Here is a 21,039-nt window from a genome sequence, read left to right as displayed (position 1 = left end):
GGCATAGACTCTCAGAAGGCTGCTACCCTCCCAGATTGGTTCTGCTTGATGCACACATGCTGGTGTCCCGGGTGGCCCACAGGTATTAAGGCAGGTTTGCTCCCAAAATCTAGTGCAGCTTACAGCTTCCCTCTCAAACAAACTTTATTCAGAGGGAGCAAGTGCTGGAGCAGAGTTTGCTGTGGATCAGGGAGGAGGAGCCTGAGCTGCCTTGGTGCTGCACCTGCTCCTCCTGCTGGTCAAGCACGTCACTACATCTGAATACCTTCCCAGTACCCAGCCATGCAAGCACCAGATGCCCATGATGGTCAAACATCATGATTTTCTGAGGATCAGAACTCTGGTAACTCACCTGGGGACTACTGATGAGAGAGAGAGAGAGAGAGAGAGAGAGAGAGAGAGAGAGAGAGAGAGAGAGAGAGAGAGAGAGAGAGAGAGAGAGAGAGAGAGGATAGTAAGGGGAAAGGACAATCTTAAACTTAAAAATTTTTTCTGGTCAATGATTGGGAATATTGCAATGCAAGGAATGAGGACCCTGCTCACTGCTACTATGGAAGAGATGCTAGAAAAACTGAGGAAATAAACAACTTAGCTGGGATCCTTCAGTCTCAGTCATAATTGTTATCAGTCTCACAATTCATATTTTACCTGAAAAATGGTTTGATAGTGGTGCCAAATATGAGAGATTGACTGAAAAGATACAGGCCTGCTGTAGGATGGTCTTACTGTACATTGTGAATATGTGTTGCTGCTACTGGGTAATAAAGAAGCTCTTTTGGCCTATGGCCACACAGGTTATAGCCAGCAGAAAATCCAAGAGAGATACAGGAAGAAGAAACACAGAGTGGATGAGATGCTGTGAGTCGCCAGGGGAGCAAGATGTAATAAAACACAAAAAAGGCAATGAGACAATTGTCGATAAATAGATTTTAAAAAATGGGTAAATTTAAGATGTAATAGCTAGCTAGCAGTAAGCCTGAGCCACAGACCAAACAGTTTGTAATTAATATTAAGCCTAAGAATGATTATTTTATAAAAACAACTGCTACCTGGGCAGAACCAGGCAGGACTGAGAAACTTCAGTCTACACAGGCCTTAGAAAAGGCAAATACTGATGGTATGCAAGCCTTACAAATAGTTACTAAGGAGAATAATACAGTTTGATTAACAAGATAAAGGCTTTAGAAATATTTACTGATGAAGAGAACAAGGTGATTGATAATATGCAAACCTTAGAAAAACTTAACATTCAAAAGATACAGGTCTTAGAAAGGGCTACTACTGATAATATGCAAGCCTTAAAAATGGTTCCTAAGGAGAACAATACAATCTTGACTGACAAGAAAAAAATCTTTAGAAATATTTACTGTTGAAGAGAGGAAAAGGGTGATTGATAATATGCAAACATTAGGAAAGCTTACTATTTAAAATATATAAACCTTAGAAGAAGCCACTACTGATAAATTACAAGCCTTAGAAAAAAATTTTTAAAAGCGATAATAAAAGCATTCAGACACAGACAGAAGAATTCAGAAGAGACCCAACCTCACCATTATCTTATGGAAATAGAGAGGAGTGGCTGAAGGTTATGAAAAAACCAACCTTGATTTATTCAATTACCATTCAAGAAAGACTACCAGATGATGGCTATCCCCAAGGATATACATAAGTTAAATGGGATCCTATAGATATGATAGATTTAAGGAGATTTAAAGAAGCAATGGTTTCCTATGGTATACATTCCTCTTATGTGAGGCAGATGTTGAATAAATGGTCCACTCCGAACAAAATCACTCCAAAAGACTGGAATAATATAGTTATAGCCATATTACAGTTGAACAGTTGGTTGAGAGAAGAAGCTAAGGCCCTCAGACAGCAAGGTAGGATTAAAGATTCTAAGACTTCCCAAGATAAAATCTTTGGTGAGGGCTCTTCTGATGATGTGGATAGTCAAGCTACCTTTGGTGACAACACCTTGTCCTTATGCCATACAGCAGCCTTAAATGCTTGGGACAAAATTCAAGAATCAGGAATGAGGACTGAGTCATTTACTAAAGTTTTACAAGGCCCAAAGAAAGTCTTCACTGAATTTTTGCAAAGACTGATTTCAGTTGTAAAAAGGGTGGTATCAAATCCAGAAGTTAGACAAATATTAATTGAATCTCTGGCTTTTGAAAATGCTAATTCAGCCGGGCGGTGGTGGCGCATTCCTTTAATCCCAGCACTTGGGAGGCAGAGTCAGGTGGATCTCTGTGAGTTCAAGGCCAGCCTGGGCTACCAAGTGAGTTCCAGGAAAGGCGCAAAGCTACACAGAGAAACCCTGTCTCGAAAAACCAAAAAAAAAAAAAAAAAAAGAAAATGCTAATTCACAATGCAGAAGGGTAATTGGGTCTTTAAAGATAAGATCAGCATCCATAAAGGAATAGATCCCACACACAGTCAATATTGAATCTCATAAGCATTATGATGCTTGGATAGTAGAGGTGATTTCTAAACGGTTAAGGAAAGATCAAAATATTAATTGTTTTAATTGTAGTAAACAAGGCCATCTAAAAAGTAATTGTTCACAGGGCATTCCTAGAAATAATGTTTCTTCTAGAGATAACCTGAACAGAAGGCCCCAACATTCTGGAGTATGCAGAAGATGTGGAAAAGGCCAAAATTGGACGAATGAATGTAGATCAACAATAGACAGGCAAGGAAACCCTTTACCATTGGGAAATGCCTTGGGGGATTTCACAGGCCCCAATGTCAAATTTTTTCAGTCATTCCCTGTCTCTATGGGGGAAACTCCTCCCCAGAGCAAATAAAGGACCTAATGCCTATTGTAAATTACCATACCGCTCTGGATGATAGAACAGCATTTGAGGATAAAGCAGAAATTTCAAGAGAAACCATAAAGTGAATATTTTGGCAAAATTTTATAAATGATCAAAGACCAAAGCTAATAGCATGAATAAATGACATTGTAATTGAAGATATTTTAGACATAGGGGCAGATATAACAATTACACCAGAATCTTGAAATCTAAATTGTCCTCTTTAGGAGGTAAATGTCTAGCTTTTAGGGATTTGAACTTTATCTCAAGTAAAACAAAGCACAAGATGGTTCAAATGTATAGGGCCAGAAGGACAGAGAGGAAAATTAAAGCCATATGTGGCCAATATAGCAATGAAATTATGGGGACATTATTTGTTATAGCAATGAAATACCTAGATCAACACTCCTCCAATCTTAGAAACAAACCATAAACTAACATATATTTCTGGTAAAAATATTGAAAGGTATAAAAAACAGTTAATGACCATTCAGATTGTACAAAAACAAGGCACAACAGCTGTTAATCTTTCAAAGGTACCCACAGCCCTACCTTTAAATGGTTCACTGACAAACCTGTCTGGGTAGATCAAAGGCCTTTGACATTGGAAAAATTACAGGCCTTAGAACAGCTGGTACAGGAGCAAATAAATGCACAACATATTGAAGCATCACTCAATCTTTGGAATTCTCTTGTATTTGATATTAAAAGAAATCTGGAAAATGAAGAATATTGACCGATTTGACAGTCATAGATAAAGTAATGCAGCTGATGGGCTCTGTACAACCTGGAATCTCCCTGCCTTCTCTATTACCTAAAGGATGGTCTATTATAGTTACTGATTTAAAAGGTTGTTTCTTCATTATACCTTTACAGGAAAAGTATAGAGAAAAATTGGCCTTCACAGTGCCTACTTAAAATAGTTCTCAACTTGTTAAGAGATATCAATGTTTCTCCCACAAAGAATCTTAAACAGCTCCACCCTGTGCCTCAATCTATTTATACCATTATATGGGCAATATCTTTCTAGCTAATTCAAATGTAGATAATTTAGAGAAAATGTTTGAAGAAGTAAAGAAAATTTTACCTTGTTAGGGATTACAAATTGCTTCTGAAAAAATACAAAGAGGAGATTCTATTAATTACCTAGAATATAAAATAGGTTTACAAAAAAAATTCAACGCCAAAAGGTATAAGTCAGGAGAGATAAATTGCACACTCTTACTGACTTTCAAACATTTCTGGGAGATATTAACTGGCTACAGCTCACAATTAGAATACTAACTCAAGAACTGAGTAATTTGTTTCAAATCTTTCCAGGTGACAAGCACTTAAATGGTGTGAGGAAATTATCAACTGAATCTGAGAGAGAATTGGCTTTGGTAGAAAAGAAATTACAGGATGCACATGACTCATTTCAATCCAGAGTTTGATTGCATTCTGGGTATTTTACCTTCTATGCATTCCCCTATAGGGATCTTACTGTAGAGAGGGGATAATATCTTAGAATGGATATTTTTAACCACACATACAGAGTGAAAAATTAGAGACCTATGTAGAAATGTTTCTAAGTTGATTCTAAAAGGAAAATTGAGACTTTGTAAATTGGCAGGAATGGACACAACAGAAATTGTAGTTCCTTTTACTAATGCTGAAATTTTCTCTTTATGGGCATAAAATGAACATGGGAAAGACTTGCAGTAAATTTTTGGGAGAGAGTAACAATAACTATCCCCAGAAGCAAGAGACTTTAATTTATTAAAAGAACCAATTGTATCCTACCTACATTGTACAGGGAACATCAATATCTGCAGGCCCTAAATTCTATACCAATGCAAATAAATCAGGAAAGGCAAGTTATAAACCAGAAAATTTAAATATATAAAGTGGCTCAAAGTCATTATGAGTCTGTTCAAAAGTCAGAATTATATGCTATTCTCATTGTATTATTGGATTTTTCAGAATCTCTTAATATAGTCACTGACTCTCAATGTGCAGAAAGAGTTGTTTTATATATTAAAACCACTGAAATTATTCCTAATGATTCAGAATTAACTATGTTACTTACATAATACAGGAAATAGTCAGAAATAGGAATCATCCCATATATTTAACACATAACAGATCCCATATGAGTCTGCCAGGCCCTCTAGCATGAGGTAGTGATGAAATTGATCAGTTATTAGTAGAAAATGTGCTGGAGGCCTCAGAATTTTATAAAAAAAAAAAAACCCACCATGTCAATAGCAAGGGTTTAAAAAAGCATTTTTCCATTATTTGGCAATGAGAATATGAAATTATAAGAAAATGTCCTACTTGTTCCTTGTAATATCAAACTCTACTATCTACAGGAAATAACCTAAAGGGTGTTCAAAGAAACAAAATTTGGCAAATAGATGTGTTTAATTTTTCATAGTTTGGAAAGTTAAACTATGTCTACCATACCATAGATACATATTCAGGATTTCAATGGGCAACTGCCTTAAGTTCTGAAAAGGCTGATTCTGTAATTACACATCTATTAGAAGTTACAGCAATCATGGGAATACCTGTAGAAATTAAGACTGACAATACTCCAGCATATGTCTTTAGCAAAATTATTTTGTGCATATTACAACATAAAGTATATTGCATGCAGGAATACCACACAGATCCAACAGGACAAGCAGTTATAGAAAGACCTAATTATAATTTAAAAGAAATGCTTAATAAACAGAAAGTGGTAAAAAAAAAAAGACCCACAGAGATAGATTGCATATTGCTCTATTAACTTTAAATATTCTAAATGCTAATGAGATAGGAGTGACAGCTACAGAGAGACAGTGGACAGTATTAAAAAGAAACTACTGAATTAAATCAGCCTGCATACTTTAAAGATGTGTTGACTTCATAATGGAAATCAGGATATCTGATATGTTGGGGAGGGGATTTTGTTTTTCTTTCCACAGAAGATGAAAAGCTATGGATATCACCAAAATACATAAAGATCCGATATGAACAGGAGAGATCTCTTGATGAGGAGATGTGACATAGTTCCTCAACTGATGTGGTGATTCAACCTGTCAAAAGGAAAAACTCACAAAATTATGGTCAGGGCAGGTGCCTGTTTTTGTCTTTCCAGGAAAATATAAACATCCATCTGGAGGAATTTAAAGACCTTTGGACAAATGTGCATCTAAAGAAGTAGGGAGAACTGTCTGGAAAAAATTACAAGAAAAGGAATAATCTGGCCTAAGTTTATAAATCACTTTCAACAGGGTAAAATTTTTATATACCCTTTGAAATGTTTGTGTTTGCTGTTCTCTACAGTCATGTTAAACAGGTGGTCTTTATGTAGTCCCGACTCAGTTGATAACTAAACTGCCTTTGGAGTTAGAGTGTGTGTGGTTCTCTCCTTCTCTAAACCCAAGCATGTTGTCAAGAGAAAACTCAGTATCTGTCTCATATCAGAAGAGCCATATTAAGATCAATCCACATGAGTCTATTTGATGGGTAATATGAATTTATTAAGATATAAATTGAGGAAATACACTCATGAATACAGAACAGAGGAGACAACTGAAGTCATCCTCTGATCTGACCAGGAGTGAATCCACTGTGCAGGCAGCAGGGAGAAGAGACATGTGAGCCTTCTCCCTTTTCTTTTAAGAGGTCATGTACAATGGCAAGAAGCACCACCTCCTTAGGGCTCTATATCCCACGGCCATGGACAGAGCAAATACCACTACATTTCCTCTTTTGTCTAAATAAGAATGTTCTAAAATTAATGTAAACTGTATACATTAAGAATGATTATCATGTATTGTCCAAGAAAAACAAAGGATAATAACAAACAAAAATGGAACTATAACCAACAATAATATCATCAAAAAGAAAGACATGCTAAATATCCAGAAGTATTAAGAACATAGGTAATTGGCAAATTACTGTGATTATTCCAATAGTTGTCTTATCTTGAAGATTCTAACTCTAGTACTAATATGTTCTAGTTAAGATGAGAGAAGATGGTAACTTTATCTAGCTTTCAACTCCATCAAAGACCTGAGAAGAAAAATAATAATATTTGAGAAAACAGAAAATGCAAGCAAGCAACTTCTGAAACTCTTTCAAGAAAAGACAGAGACAGCCTAGACAGTCACCAAAGTTTCTGAGCACTGTTGGGGCATTCAATTTGCCTACAGGTCTAGAATATCTGACAGACCATTTTCAGAAGCAGGCATTTTGAAAGACCATCTTACCTTGTCTTGGCAGAGTTCAGTAGTCACTTTGCCTTGTGTCCTGCTAGTCCAGAAAGGACAGCATTCATATTGTTAGCAGTTGAGGCAAGGGCAGTTCTTTGCCCAGCAGGCCATTTTGTGCCAAGAAGAAGACAAACTTCCAAATGGAAATGTCTGGAAACCCAACATTCTCTTGGGATCAGATAAGTGCTGTCAGGAGCAATCATGTCTCACATCAACAGAATTCTAAATTATCAAAACATTTAAATGCCATATTCTCTAGGACTATGAAGTGTTTTAAGAGTACCTCTCCATCTGACATATGTTTCTGTAGAGCTGGAGAACCTAACTAATATAACTATAAAAATGACAAGCATAGGTGACTATAAATCTGTAAATCTTCTATTCCTAAATAACCTAAAGACTAAGGCTTCACATTAACAAGGTAAACAGTCTGTAAGCAGATGTACCATACAAGGACAATTACTTCAAAATTGTGACAATACACAAATTATCTTCAACAGAATTAGAAATATATAGTACAATATACAATATGACAACAATATCCTTAATATGTATCAATATACAAAATATTTCAAATAAGAGTAGAAATATATGTATAATACAAAAAACATAGTTCTGTATTTGTATCAAAGTACAAATTATCTTAAATAGGAATATAAGAATAGTTTACATTTATATCAAATATATAAGAATTCATATCAATGTAAATTATCCAAGGCCAATAGTTTGCTAAAACAGTTTATTAGGCCAGGCTGTGGTGGCACATGCCTTTAATCCCAGCACTTGCGAGGCAGAAGCAGGTAGATGTTTGTGAGTTTGAGGCCAACCTGGGCTACAGAGTGAGTTCCAAGAAAGGCACAAAGCTGTACAAAGAAACAGAGAAACCCTGTATCAAAAACCAAAAAAAAAAAAAGAACTTTACTAGTAGATCCAATAATCTGCCTAAGTATACTATACCTATCCATTCCACTTTTTCTTTACTAAAGGAGAATATGGAGGTATATTTTTGCACCCCAACTCTATAACCCTCCATGCATAACCCAGAGAAAAATGAAACTTTTGGGAGAGGGGTGTTATTTCCTTAGGATTGCTTCCTGCTGTTTAGGGGATCATGGTATCTCTGTGGAATCCTGTAAGAAAGCTTATATAGTTAGGTCTCAGTAGGGCTAGCCATAGAGTCTGCAGTCAGTCTCAAAGTAATGGATAAGATTATATGAGATTCTGGCTAAAAGTATATTATGATAAACCATCTCATCTTGGAACTGTCCTGAAGAGTTTTCAGTCCAAAGCTGATCACTGAGTAATGTTCTTAGGTACAACTGCATCTTTCTGAACTGAGTAGAGTTGTTGTTGTGGGGCCCCATCTTCCTTCTGGAGACTGCATAGATTGCTGTTGTATAGACTTATTTTCACTATGTAAAACTTGAACATTTTTTTTTAATTTTATTTATTTACTATGCATACAGTGTTCTGCCTGTATCCCTGCAGGCTGGAAGAGGGCACCAGATTTCATTACAGATGGTTATAAATCATCATGTGGCTGCTGGGAATTGAACTCAGGATCTATGGAAGAACAGTCAGTGCTCTTAACCTCTCAGCCATCTCTCCAGGCCCAAACTTGAACATTATTAATATCAAAATGGAAAGTTTGGATTTTAGGATGACATGACATGTGAGGAAGGATTCTGAGAAATCAAGAATAAGCATGGAGAGAAACAGAATCTTGACAACGGTCCTTGGATTTTTGTTTTTCTTCTGTCTCACACCAGTCAGCTCTTCCAATATGAAACAGAATCTCCTAGTATTTCTTTTAGCGATATGCTTGGGTTTAGAGAAGGATAGAGCTACATTCTAACTCCAAAGCCAGCTTGTTTTATAATTCAATCAGAGCCACAACTATTCTAGAGTTAGAGATATTGAGGTTAGGCAGTGAGACATTACCCTGTAGAGTGTATAGGTACCAATAGGTCCTTCCTTTTTTGTGGTGAACATCTAGGTGTCCAAGGCCTAATGATTTCTTGAAGACGGGTATGTCTATTATCCTGTAAAGACAAAAAACAGAACCCTTTCCTACCCTTGTTTGCTGAGTAATTCTTACAGTTTGTAGAGTTGTCACATTGGTAGATGAGCTATTACTTCCCTTCATCAAGGGGTTTCTGCTGGTTTTTTAATTAATTAATTTAGTTATTATGTATAGAGTGTTCTGACTATATGTATGTCTGTAGGCCAGAAGAGGGCACAATAGATGGTTGTGAGCCACCATGTGGTTGCTGGGAATTGAACTCAGGTCCTCTGGGAGAGCAGCCAGTGCCCTTAACCTCTGATCCATCTCTCCAGCCCCCTTGAAGTGAATTTTTAATAATTTTGTTGGTATTCATAGCTTTTCCTCTCCTGAAGAAACAAAAGCAAAACCCCTTCCCCAATGTAGGACATATCCTGGTTTCCATTCTGAGATCAACAAAACTTTGAAGTAAACTGGTTGATTTAGCTCAGCTTATTCTGTTGTCCAATGTCTCTCTGCAGTTGTGCCTTTCTCATCAGCATTGAGAAAATTCAAGATTAATAAAGCATTATGTATCTATTTCTAGGAGTTATTGTTACCTGTTTCTGTTTATTTAGCATATCCTTTAAAGTTTAATTAGCATATCCTTTAAATATGAGCCTTTTCAGAATCCATAGGAGTTGCCCATTGAAATCCTGAATAGGTGTCAATGGTATGGTGAATATATTTTAATCTTCCAAATTCTGCAAAATGAAACACATCCATCTGCCAAATTTCATTTATTTGTATACCTTTAGGATTACTTCCTGCAGGCAATGGAGTTTGGTTATAGAAGGAACAAGTAGGACATTTTTTTTACAACTTGCTTGGCTTGTTGCAAAGGGATGGAAAAATCCTTCTTCAAACTTTTGCTATTTACATGATATTTTTTATGAAATTCTGAGACTTGAATCATATTACCTATTAAAAACTGATTAGTCTCATCATTACTTTGTGCTAAGGACTTAGAAGACCTGCATGATGTGATATATATATATATATATATATATATATATATATATATATATATATATATATATATACATATATATCCCTCTTTCTGATGATTTCCTGTAATCATTTAAACAGTGAAGTTAACTCTGTTATCAGGAATAAACTAATCAGTTTCAATATGTAAAACAACTCTCTCTGCGTATTGAGAGTCAGTAACTATGTTGAGAGGTTCTGAGTACCTTAAGAGTGGCATACAGTTCTGCCTTTTGTACAGAATTGTAGGGGCTTTGAACCACTTAAGTCTCCTGACATATCCTGCCTTTCCTGATTTATTTGCATCTATATTGAATGGGGACTCCAGAGATTGTTTTTTGCAAACCAACATGAGGAAAAACACATTCAGTTCTCTTTACAAATTCTATTCTCTTTCTTTTGGGATAGCAATTGTTTCTTTCTCATTTATTTATTTATTTATTTATTTATTTATTTATTTATTTATTTATTTATTTATTTATTTATTTATTTTGGTTTTCTGAGACAGGGTTTCTCTGTGCAGCTTTGCGTCATTCCTGGAACTCACTTGGTAGCCCAGGCTGACCTCGAACTCACAGAGATCCGCCTGCCTCTGCCTCCCAAGTGCTGGGATTAAAGGCTTGGGCCACCACCGCCCAGCAGGGATAGCAATTGTTAATCTCTCCCAAAAAGTTACTGCAGGGTCTTTGGCAGTATTCATTATCTTTCAATAAAGAGAAAATTTCATCATTAGTTAGAGGTACTACAATTTCTATTGGGTCCATTCCTGTCAACTGACAAAGTCTTAATTTTTCTTTTAGAATCAAATCAGAGATCTTTTCTACATAAGTCTTTAGCTTCTTGCTCAATTCAAATGGTAGAAATATCTATTCCAATATAATATCTTCCCTCTACAAAAAAATCCCTGTGAGGGAATGTCTGGAGGAGAGTATGACCAGAATGCAGTTAAGTTCTGGATTCACGTGATTCATATGTGCCTCTAATATTTTCTTTTCTACTACACCCAATTCCTTCTCAGCTTCAGCTGATAATTCTCTTGGACTATTTAAGTCCTTGTCCCCTTTTAGGTTATTGGCCAAATTTACTAGTCCATCTTTAGGTATTTCAATGATGATCTGTAAGATGGAAATGATTCCTAACTATTTTTGAAAATCATTAAGAGTCTGCAATTTATCTTTCCTGAGTTGTCCCTTCTGGGATCTGATTTTTTTTTTGTAGTTCTATCTTATATCCTAAGCAATTAATAGAATTTCGTCTTTGTATATTTTCAGGAGCTATTTGTAACCCCAGTGAAGCAAAACTTTCTTTACTTCTTCAAATACGTTTTCTTTTTCTTTTCCTTTTTTTTTTTTATAAATGACTTCTTTTTAGGAATAGAGGTTGGGCAGTGGTGCAAACGCCTTTAATTCCATTACTTGAGAGGCAGAGCCAGGCGGATCTTTGTGAGTTTGAGGCCAGCCTCTTCTACAGACTGAGATCCAGGATAGGCACCAAAACTACACAGAGAAACCCTGTCTTGAAAAACCAAAATACTAATAATAATAATAATAATAATAATAATAATAATAATAATAAAAGAAAGAAATAGAGACCATCACTTGTATGTTGGGCATAGGGAAAACTACCTAGGAGTTTTCAATTTTATCACAAAAAATATCATTATAATATGAGTCATATGATGCTTTAAGAATGTGAGACATTATTTCTTTGTGCCTTTAAAACTGTTGACATCATTGGCAATGATCGTGCCAAACAACTTTTAGACTTAGCACTGAAATTTCTGACTCTCCACTCTATCACAGTTACTAATGAAACTCTACAGGCAACCTATTCCAGTGAAGATTGTCACACCACATCATTTCATTACTTGACTTAGTCTTAAAATAAGGAGTCATTGCATGCATTTATATTATGCACGTTGCTCCTATGCATCCCTTCTATTACCCTTTCATAGCCCTCTATTCTATTTCTGTTTTCTACTTCCAAATTTCTTTTTTATAATTTTTTAATTTTTAAGAAATTTTCTATTCATTTTACATACCGTCCACAGATCCCCCTCCCCTTCTTCCTCCCACCCCCAAGCCCAACCCCCCATTTCCACCAAGCCCCTTCCTCTCCACTATTTCTAGTAGTCTAAGGTGGGATCATCCTTGTGGATTCCTGGGAACTTTCCTAGCTCCCAGTTTCTCCCTATTCCCATGATGTCTCCCTCTCTCATGGTTTCTCTTTCATTGCTCTCCCACTTCATCCCTGTTCTAGCTCAACCATCCCATTCCCTTATGTTCTCATCTTCCAACCCCAACCCTCCTTTGCCTCCCTCACCCACAGTTTACTCATGGAAATCTCGTGTATTTCCCCTTCCCAGTGTGACCCGTGCTTCGTTCCTAGGGTTCTCCTTGTTAGTTAACCTCCCTGGATCTGTGGGATGTAGTCTGTTTATCCTTTGCTTTTCATCTAGTATCACTTAGGAGTGAATACATACCATGTTTGTTCTTCTGAGTCTGGGTTACCTCACTCAGGATGATATTTTCTAGTCCCATCCATATGCCTGTAAATTTTATGATGTCATTGTTTTTTACTGTGGCATAGTACTCCATTGTGCATACATGCAACAATTTCTTTATCCATTTTTCGGTTGAGGGGCATCTATGCTATTTCCAGGTTCTGGCTATTACAAATAATGCTGCTATGAACATAGTTGAGCATATGTCCTGATGGTATGATTGAGCATTCCTTGGGTATATGCCCAAGAGAGGTATTGCTGGGTCTTGAGGTAGATTGATTCTCAATTTTCTGAGAAAGCACCATACTAAATTCCAAAGTGGCTGTACAAGTTTGCACTCACACCAACAATGTAGGGGTGTTTCCTTGTTCTACATCCTCTCCAACAAAAGCTGTTATCAGTGTTTTTTATCATAGCCATTCTGACAGGTGTAAGATGGTATCTCAGAGTTGTTTTGATTTGCATTTCCCTGATGACTAAGGATGTTGAGCAATTCTTTTTTTTTTTTTTCCAGAGCTGGGCACTGAACCCAGGGCATTGTGCTTGCTAGGCAAGCACTCTACCACTGAGCTAAATCCCCAACCCCTTCAGCAATTCCTTAAATATCTTTCAGGCATTGGAGATTCTTCTGTTGAGAAATCTCTGTTTAGCTTTGTAGCTAAGATATTTTGCATACTGTCACAATTGTGAGGTTACTGCTTTTATATCATATATCTGTTTCTATTTTTACATAAGGTATTAACTCAGCAACTTCTTTATTTTTATAATGTGAAGCTTTATTCCTTAAGGAACATAAGCTAATAAGAATTACAGGCCAATAGTCACCATGTTTGTCTGACTCACAGTCATGTTAGTTAGCTTTTCATGGTCATACTGAGATATATTTCAAATAGATAGGCCATCTGCAAACACTTCAAAGACCTACAAGTTATGGCATTTAAAATGTTTTAATAACCAAAATTCTTTTGATGTGAGATACAACTGCTCCTGGCAGCACCTGTCTACTCTCGAGAACAGGTTGGGCACTGAAGATACTCCATATGGAGTTATTTTCCTTTGGGCAAAACTGTCCTATTGGCAAGACACTGCCCTTGCCTTTACTGCTGACAGTAAGCATGCTATCTAATCTGGACAAGCAGGACACAAAGAAAAGTGACTGCCAAACTTTGCCAGGACAGGGGAGGACAGTCCTTGAAAATTTCTGCTTCTAAAAAGGGTCTGTCAGATATTCTAGACATATAAGAAAAAGTTGGTAGCCCAAAAGTTGCAGAGAAACCTTGGGTGCTGGTCCAGGAAGCCAGCTGGACCGGCACCCAAGGTTTCTTTGCAACTTTTATTTTTTGGAAGTTGCTTGCGTACACTTCCTACTTACTCCGGTAATATTAATTATCTCCTCAACTCTTGATGAGGTTAAAGACTAGATACATACAGTTACAATCCTCCAGACTCTTTTTTTTCCTTTTTTTAAAGATTCATTTATTTGTTATATATACGGTATTCTAGCTACATGTAAGAAGAGGGCACCAAATCTCATGGTTGTAAGCCACCATATGGTTGCCATGAATTGAACTCAGAACTTCTGAAAGAACAGTAAGTGCTCTTAACCTCTGAGCCATTTTTCCAGCCTCCCTCCAGACTCTTAACTATGGACAGATTAACTACAAAACTCAGATTTTTCAGGAAAGGAAAACTATTGGAGTAGTCTCTTAAAAATTGTCTATTACCTGTGATCTGCATATTTAGGATGTGTTTCTTACTTGAAAATTGTTCTTGTTGCATGTTGTTTCAGTGTCTGTTAAGATTATTACCTCTCCATCCCTCTAGGCAACACATGTTAATACTTCCTTGTAGTGGTATTGTGTTCCCCAAAATATTGTGCAGCCTAATAAACTTATCTGGGGTCAGAGAACAGAACAGCCACTAGATATAGAGGGCAGAAAATGGTGGCACACAGACCTTTAATCAGAGCATTCCAGAGGCAGAGACCCACCTGGATCTCTGAGTTCAAGGCCACACTGGAAACAGCTAGACTTGGTGACTCACGCCTTTAATCCTAGGAAGTAATGGCAGCAGGCAGAAAGGTATTTAAGGTGTGAGGACAAGGAATTATAGGTGGTTAAGCTTTTAGGCTTTTAGGCAGCAGTTCAGCTGAGATCCATTCGGATGAGGACACAGAGGCTTCCAATCTGAGGAAACAGGATCAGATGAGAAATTGGCAAGGTGAGATAGCTATGGCTTGTTCTGCTTCTCTGATCTTCCAGCATTCACCCCAATAACTGGCCTCAGGTTTGATTTTATTAATAAGACCCTTTAGAGATCCGTGCTACACTTACTAATGTTATAGTTTTTACTAGGTTAGGATTAGAACCTTCCTTTTTATTTTAGACAAAAAGGGGAAATGTTGTGAGAATTCTGTCATTTGGCCCAATGAACAATTGGATGGAGCATTTCAGCCTTATGGGCAGGGTCTTTTCTGAGGATACATGCCACCTTAAAAACTGGGGAGAGTTTGTGCATGCTCTTGGACTACAAGGAAGAGGACTTCCCATGTTTTATTCAGGTCTAGGGCAAGAAATACAGTATCAAAAACACCTAGTTTTATTTGGTTTTTAAAATGTGGTTTTTCCCTACAGTGGAGGCTAGAGTGGAACTGGCTATGTTTCCTGATTGGAACTCATTAGGTGGCCCACACTAGCCCCTCCTTACCATGCTTTTGCCGATGGTTGGCAGTGTTAAAATTCTGTTTTAGCTATGATACCTGTTTAGTGCACTCTGATTTTAAAACACTGCATAGATGCCTGGTCTGGGGGCAGGAGCCTATGGTTTTACACTTTATGGAAAGTGTCAGGAGGAATCCAGGGCAATCGCATCAATGTAGTGTGCTTCAGGTCAGTCCAGGTTAGGGGATAGAAAATAAAATAAGATACGAAATGCCTTGATCAATATGGTTTGGTTGCAGGATTGGAGCCCAATACATAAGTGCTCTAAGACGGAGCCACTTTCTCAGGTCATCTACCTGTTTTTGTTTAATTTTATGTAGACACAAGGTCTCTTCATGCAGGGATGTCTTGCCTGGATCTGTTATCTTCTATGCTCAGGATCTTAATTCTTAATCCCAGTGTGTCTTGTATGTGCTACTTGGGTCTTTTTTTTCACTCTCAGACAATGTCAAGTCAACTAGTCAAGGCCACAGCAACCACATCCCTAAAGATTGCTTCTCAGATCAGCTGGGACACATGGCTTCTGTTCAGAAAGCTATTGGCAGATCCCAAGACAATTTGTAAGCTACAGTTAAGAGGAAATTACAATTCAATCAACTGCAAAACCCTAGCCCATGAAACATAATTTGTTTAAAAAGGATTAAATTACAGAACAGGTTCTAATATGAAATCTAAAATGGGCCTTGGAATATGTGCAGAGCTAGAAAGATCTGGAGTTCAAGAACATCCTTGACTATTATTGAACTCAAATTTCATACTTTCCCACATCAGATTCGCTCAAGCTAAAGATGGAAAAGTATAGAGGGACTCACGGACAATGGGGTCTTCAAAGAAGCACCATGGAGAGAAGGAGGCTGCCAGGACCATGGGGGTGAGGGTGAGGTAGCTGCTAACAGGGGCGCCAGGGGCCACCACTGAGGTGGCTTGAAACTGGAAAATATTTTCTCTGTAGAAAATAGTAAAAATGATAACATGAAGCTGACTAAGGCCTGTATTGTTCTCTCCCTTGTCCATGAATACAAAGGCCTCATGAATCAACGGACCTTTGTGGGGAGAGGCACCTGTTTTCCCCCTCTCAGAGAACTGAAATCTAAATTCAGTTGTGAGAGTGGGAGATTTTAACCCCTTCACAATGTGCTGGGTGGGCTAGATTTTTGGATTTAACAGAAAGCTTGACGCACGTCAGTAAGACCAAGGTATGGAGGAAAAGAGAACATGTGGATGGAAAGAAGTGACTACAGAATTCAGAATGTGCTCCAAAGTGATGATGGCACATTTGATGCTATCAATTCCATGGACCATCTTGAACTCCATGTGGATGAGCATGGTGGGGATTGAGATCACTGATCCCTCCTTCCTGGGACTGGAAGTCAGTGGTGGATTAGAGGACCTGTGACTCAAATGGTCCTTCAGAGTCAGAGTCTCAGGGGAGTCACTGAAGCCCTCTACAGTGATGGAGGCTGCACTCACTTGCTGGATTCAGTGTCCTGCCATCTGGTCCATAGATGGTGATTCAGTGACCCCTAAGGAATCTAGTCCATCCTCTGCTAATATCCAGGGCTAAGACCAGCCCAGGTGACACAACAGACATTCCTTTATATTCTCTAGATGAAAACTATTAACTATTTGTTTGGGTGAGATACGGAAAAATGGAAATAAAAGCAATGTTGACATTTGGATTTGAGATGAGTATGATTGTGTAGGCTTGTAAGATGAAGCCAACCGGATCAGGTACTCCAGGCCAGCTGGGACAAAATTGGGAGGTCCAGGCAAGTTTGGGCTATAGTGAGAATGGTGTCAAAGGGCAGGACAGCAGCTTCTGGAATAAGAGAATTCCAGCTAGAGAATCTTGGATCAATGCTGAACCTCTCTGGAAGAGGGCTTCCAGGTGTGTGGAACTGCTCCTGGGACATGCATGCAGCAATGATTAAAGGAACCTTTCCCTCTTCCCACAGGCATGGGAAGAAAGTCCAATCTGTATCTCAGGGTGAAGGATGCTAAGGAGTAAAAGTGAGCTTTGTGGCTGTCTCTCTGAGGAAGTGGAAGTTCTATTGTTTTGTTTGTGTGTGTGTGTGTGTGTGTGTGTGTGTGTGTGTGTGTGTGTGTGTGTGTGTTTGACGTGATACTATTTATGTAGACTAGAATGATCTCAACCACAGGACATCTAGGTACTGTGCCTCCTGGGTGCTCGAATAAACGGTGTGCATGACCGCACATGGCAGAAGAGCTCCTGCCAAGCACATGGGAAGCCCTTGATGCTGTCTGTAGCACCATGGAACGGTACCCAAAGAAAGGATGGAAAGAAAGATCCCAAGACAGAAGCCAAGCTGGTGTCTGAAGTACTGAATAAGAATAGTCTGAGTGCTGGGAGCTCCTCTCTAATCTCAGACAGTGTGGGAACTACAGGAGCTGACTGGGGGAACATGCATCAGAATGTCTGGGTGGAGCTGGACTTGGGAGAGCACCACCAACACTCCTCAGCTAGGAGGATCTAGAATTCAACCTTAGCCAGGGCTCCATGGTCAAACCTAAAATCAAAAGTCAAAGAAGGAAACGAACCCAGTGTCTGGAAAATCCACAGAAGCCAAAGGAGTGAGCATATACTACACAGGCCATTGTATTAACAGGATAAAATTTATTTTTTAAATACAAAACAACCACATAGAATTTTAAACGTAAACAGTCAGTCATATTCTGTACATTCATGATAGTGTACAATCGCCTCTCTCCAGTTGTAAAATATGGTCATGTTCCCGAAAAGGGATCTTCCTCGAAGTACTCTTTCCCTCTCCCCTCACTCCCTAGTCCTGACAAGCATAATCCACTCTCTTGGGATCTGCCTCTCCTGGACAGTTACTGTACATGGAATCACAATGCACAACTTGGTCGATCTGTTTCTCTCGCTTTCTATACTGTAATCAGAGTTTAGCCATGTACCAGTGTGTATCATCACTTCACTTTGATGTCTAAACATTGTCTCATTGTAGGGAAATGTCATGGCTTATAAATTATCTGTCATACACTGATGGGCATGTGAGTCCACAAGCCATAGAAAACTCATTTTCATGTAGGGTAGGAGCAGGAGGGGTGAACACAAGAATCTAAGGTGTTCTATCGGCATTTAAACACTATCGACATAGTGTCTAAAAAAATAATTAGAAAGGTAGTTATCAAAGATCACTCCTTACTGTGTAAATATATAAAAAATTTCAGAAATCAAAGTTCTAAATGATTCATTTCTATTAAATTTTTTTTTTCAACATTTACAAAGATGAGGATTCATTCTCACCAATGTCCTTATCTGGATCCTATTGGGCAGCTTCTTTTTCTTGTTGCCGTTTCTTCCATAGCTTGGCCATTGCCAGAAACTTGAGGTTCGGCTGGTTGGCAGCATCCTCTGGAAAGATGTAACCATGGTATTCTTCCCAGCCGGCATCAGACCCATCTTGGGCCTGGACCTTTCTCCTCTTCTTGACCTTTTCTGGCATGAGTTTGTCTACTCTTTCCTTGTCTGATACTGTTCCAAATTCATCTTCAAACCCTCACCAGGATTCCAGCAACATAAGTCTCTCTTCTTTCTCTTCTCAGTTTCTCATGGTCCTGTTCGCCTCTTGATAAATCTGTCTGCATTTAGTCACACTTGCTTCTTTTCCTGAGGATAACTCAAACCGAGCCAAACAGATCCATACCTTGACATCCTGTGTTCGCTGAAGCAATTGTCAGTAAAGGTTTCGTGCTCTTTCAGTTTCTTCCTGCTCAATCTCAAAATGGATATAGGATGTCCAAAGGACCTCTGGCATGTCTAAGCTTGGCTGGCTGATGGCTAATTCGTAGATGGCCCGGGCTCTATCGATATCACCAAGGATTGTGTCTAATTCTGCAAACTTAATCCATGAGGTACAACTTTCAGGTCCAAATTCCAAGAACTTGTCATAAAGCTTGCGGCATCTGTCAAATTCTCGAAGCTGTAGTTCCAGTTCTATATAGCCTTTGAATAACTTGTTCTTTGGGCATTTGCCTATGGAAGTCCCCAAAGCTCTTCTGGCCAGTGGCAGATTTTTGTGTCGTATTTCAAACTGTGCGTAATATAACCACATTTTGGCAAAGGTGAACTTTTTGTGAGGAATTAGTGCCAAAGAGGCTTGATAGACCTGTCTTGTCTTCTCAGCATCTTTGGCTTCCAGCTCTTCCTAGAATGCATAGTTGATCCAGAGATAGATGTAGCGCTTCCAATGCCTCTTCTCCTGGATGGGCGGCACGTTGGCAATGGCCCTCTCATAGACTTCCCGCACTGTGTCGGCCTCCGCCTCACTTTCCTCCAAGCGCAAGTAATCAAACCAGGCATCGTAATTGTATGGATTAGCCTTCACTTCTTCTTCATAGTGGCATCTCCGTTTGCTCACGATGATATCTTCAACAGCCCTGCGGTCCCCAAACTTCTTCTCAAAGACGGTATAGTTTTTCCAGAGTTCTTGCGCCCCTGGTTTTGAAATTCTAGCCAGGGCATATTTGTAGATAACTCGTACCCTTTCCAATTCTTTCTGGTTTTCCTCGAATTTGGCAAAGGCCGCATACAGGTGTGCGTCCATATGCTCCTCTCCAAAGAACTCCACTGCTCTCTCGTAGACTTGCCGCGCATGGGCAAAAGAAGCATGCTTCTCTTCGAATCGGGCATACTTGACCCAGTTCTTCACAGCAGGGTGCACGAGCACCAAGCATTCGTAAAGGGCACGGGCCCGCTCCACCTCTTTGTGTCTCAGCTCGAAGCTGATGTAGGAGTGCCAGGCCTGCTCCTCAGGCCGCCATTCCATCCAGCGCTCAAACACTTGACGGGCACCGGCGACATTGCCCAACATCTCCTCCATGGATGTGTACCTGTGCCAGAACTCACTGACTCGGGGCAGAGTTGTTAGGGCTCGCTCCCAGATATTTCGGGCATGGTTCACCTGGCGGTTCTTCATTTCCATTTCTCCATACTTCAGCCAGAGTGGAATACTCCCATAATCTACACCCAAGGCACGCTCGTATATGGACCGAGCCCTTGGGATTTCCTTGAGACTTTCTTCCCACTGGGCATATTTGATCCAGTTACTAATCACAGTCCTGTTTTTTCTTATGTTATCTTCAAAAGTCTTCCTATTCCAAAGTTTGTAATCATTGAGCTCCTCTTCATCTGTGATCTTCTGCTGAGGCGGGGGTGGAAGGAGCTCGAGTTCTCTCTCTTTAGCCTCTCTTAGGAGCTGCTCTGCAGTTAGCTGTACCTCCCTCAGCTGGTGCTTTGTTTTTCACCTTGGCCACTTTGGGAATCCGCTGTTTCCCCGCCGCTGTAGAGGACGCCATGTCTGGGGCCGCTGAACCGGAGTAACCCCCGACACCAACACGCACACACACCACACCACGGGACCTCAGAAATGGGCTTCAAAAACCAGCCAACACCAGAGAGTGGGCCCGGGACAAACTAGATCCCCAAACAGAGGTCCACGCCTATAATCCCAGCACTCGGAAGGCAGAGGCAAGAGGATCTCTGAGTTTGAGACCAGCCTGGTGAGTAGTAACGGGTTATATAAGCTTCAGAGGAAGCAGAGAAGACTCTGTCCGGGGGCTTAGAGTCACACCCCGCCCTGTAAATGAATTTCTAAATGGTCTTTTTAATTTTTTTTTAAAAAAAGAGCCAAATATAGGGATGAGAGCTTTAGATATCAGGGAAATACAGGGAGCCACCAGCTAC

The 21,039-nt window shown here is 39.1% G+C and overlaps 1 pseudogene; it reads right to left on the bottom strand.

The window, feature by feature from the left end:
• Nucleotides 1-18,574: 18,574 nt before the first annotated feature.
• LOC143271753 (crooked neck-like protein 1 pseudogene) lies at nt 18,575-20,654 on the bottom strand (annotated as a pseudogene).
• Nucleotides 20,655-21,039: the final 385 nt, after the last annotated feature.

The sequence above is a fragment of the Peromyscus maniculatus genome, chromosome 2 (genome assembly GCF_049852395.1).
Source record: "Peromyscus maniculatus bairdii isolate BWxNUB_F1_BW_parent chromosome 2, HU_Pman_BW_mat_3.1, whole genome shotgun sequence".
Lineage (NCBI taxonomy): Eukaryota > Metazoa > Chordata > Mammalia > Rodentia > Cricetidae > Peromyscus > Peromyscus maniculatus.
This window is presented reverse-complemented; position numbering and strand designations above follow the sequence as displayed.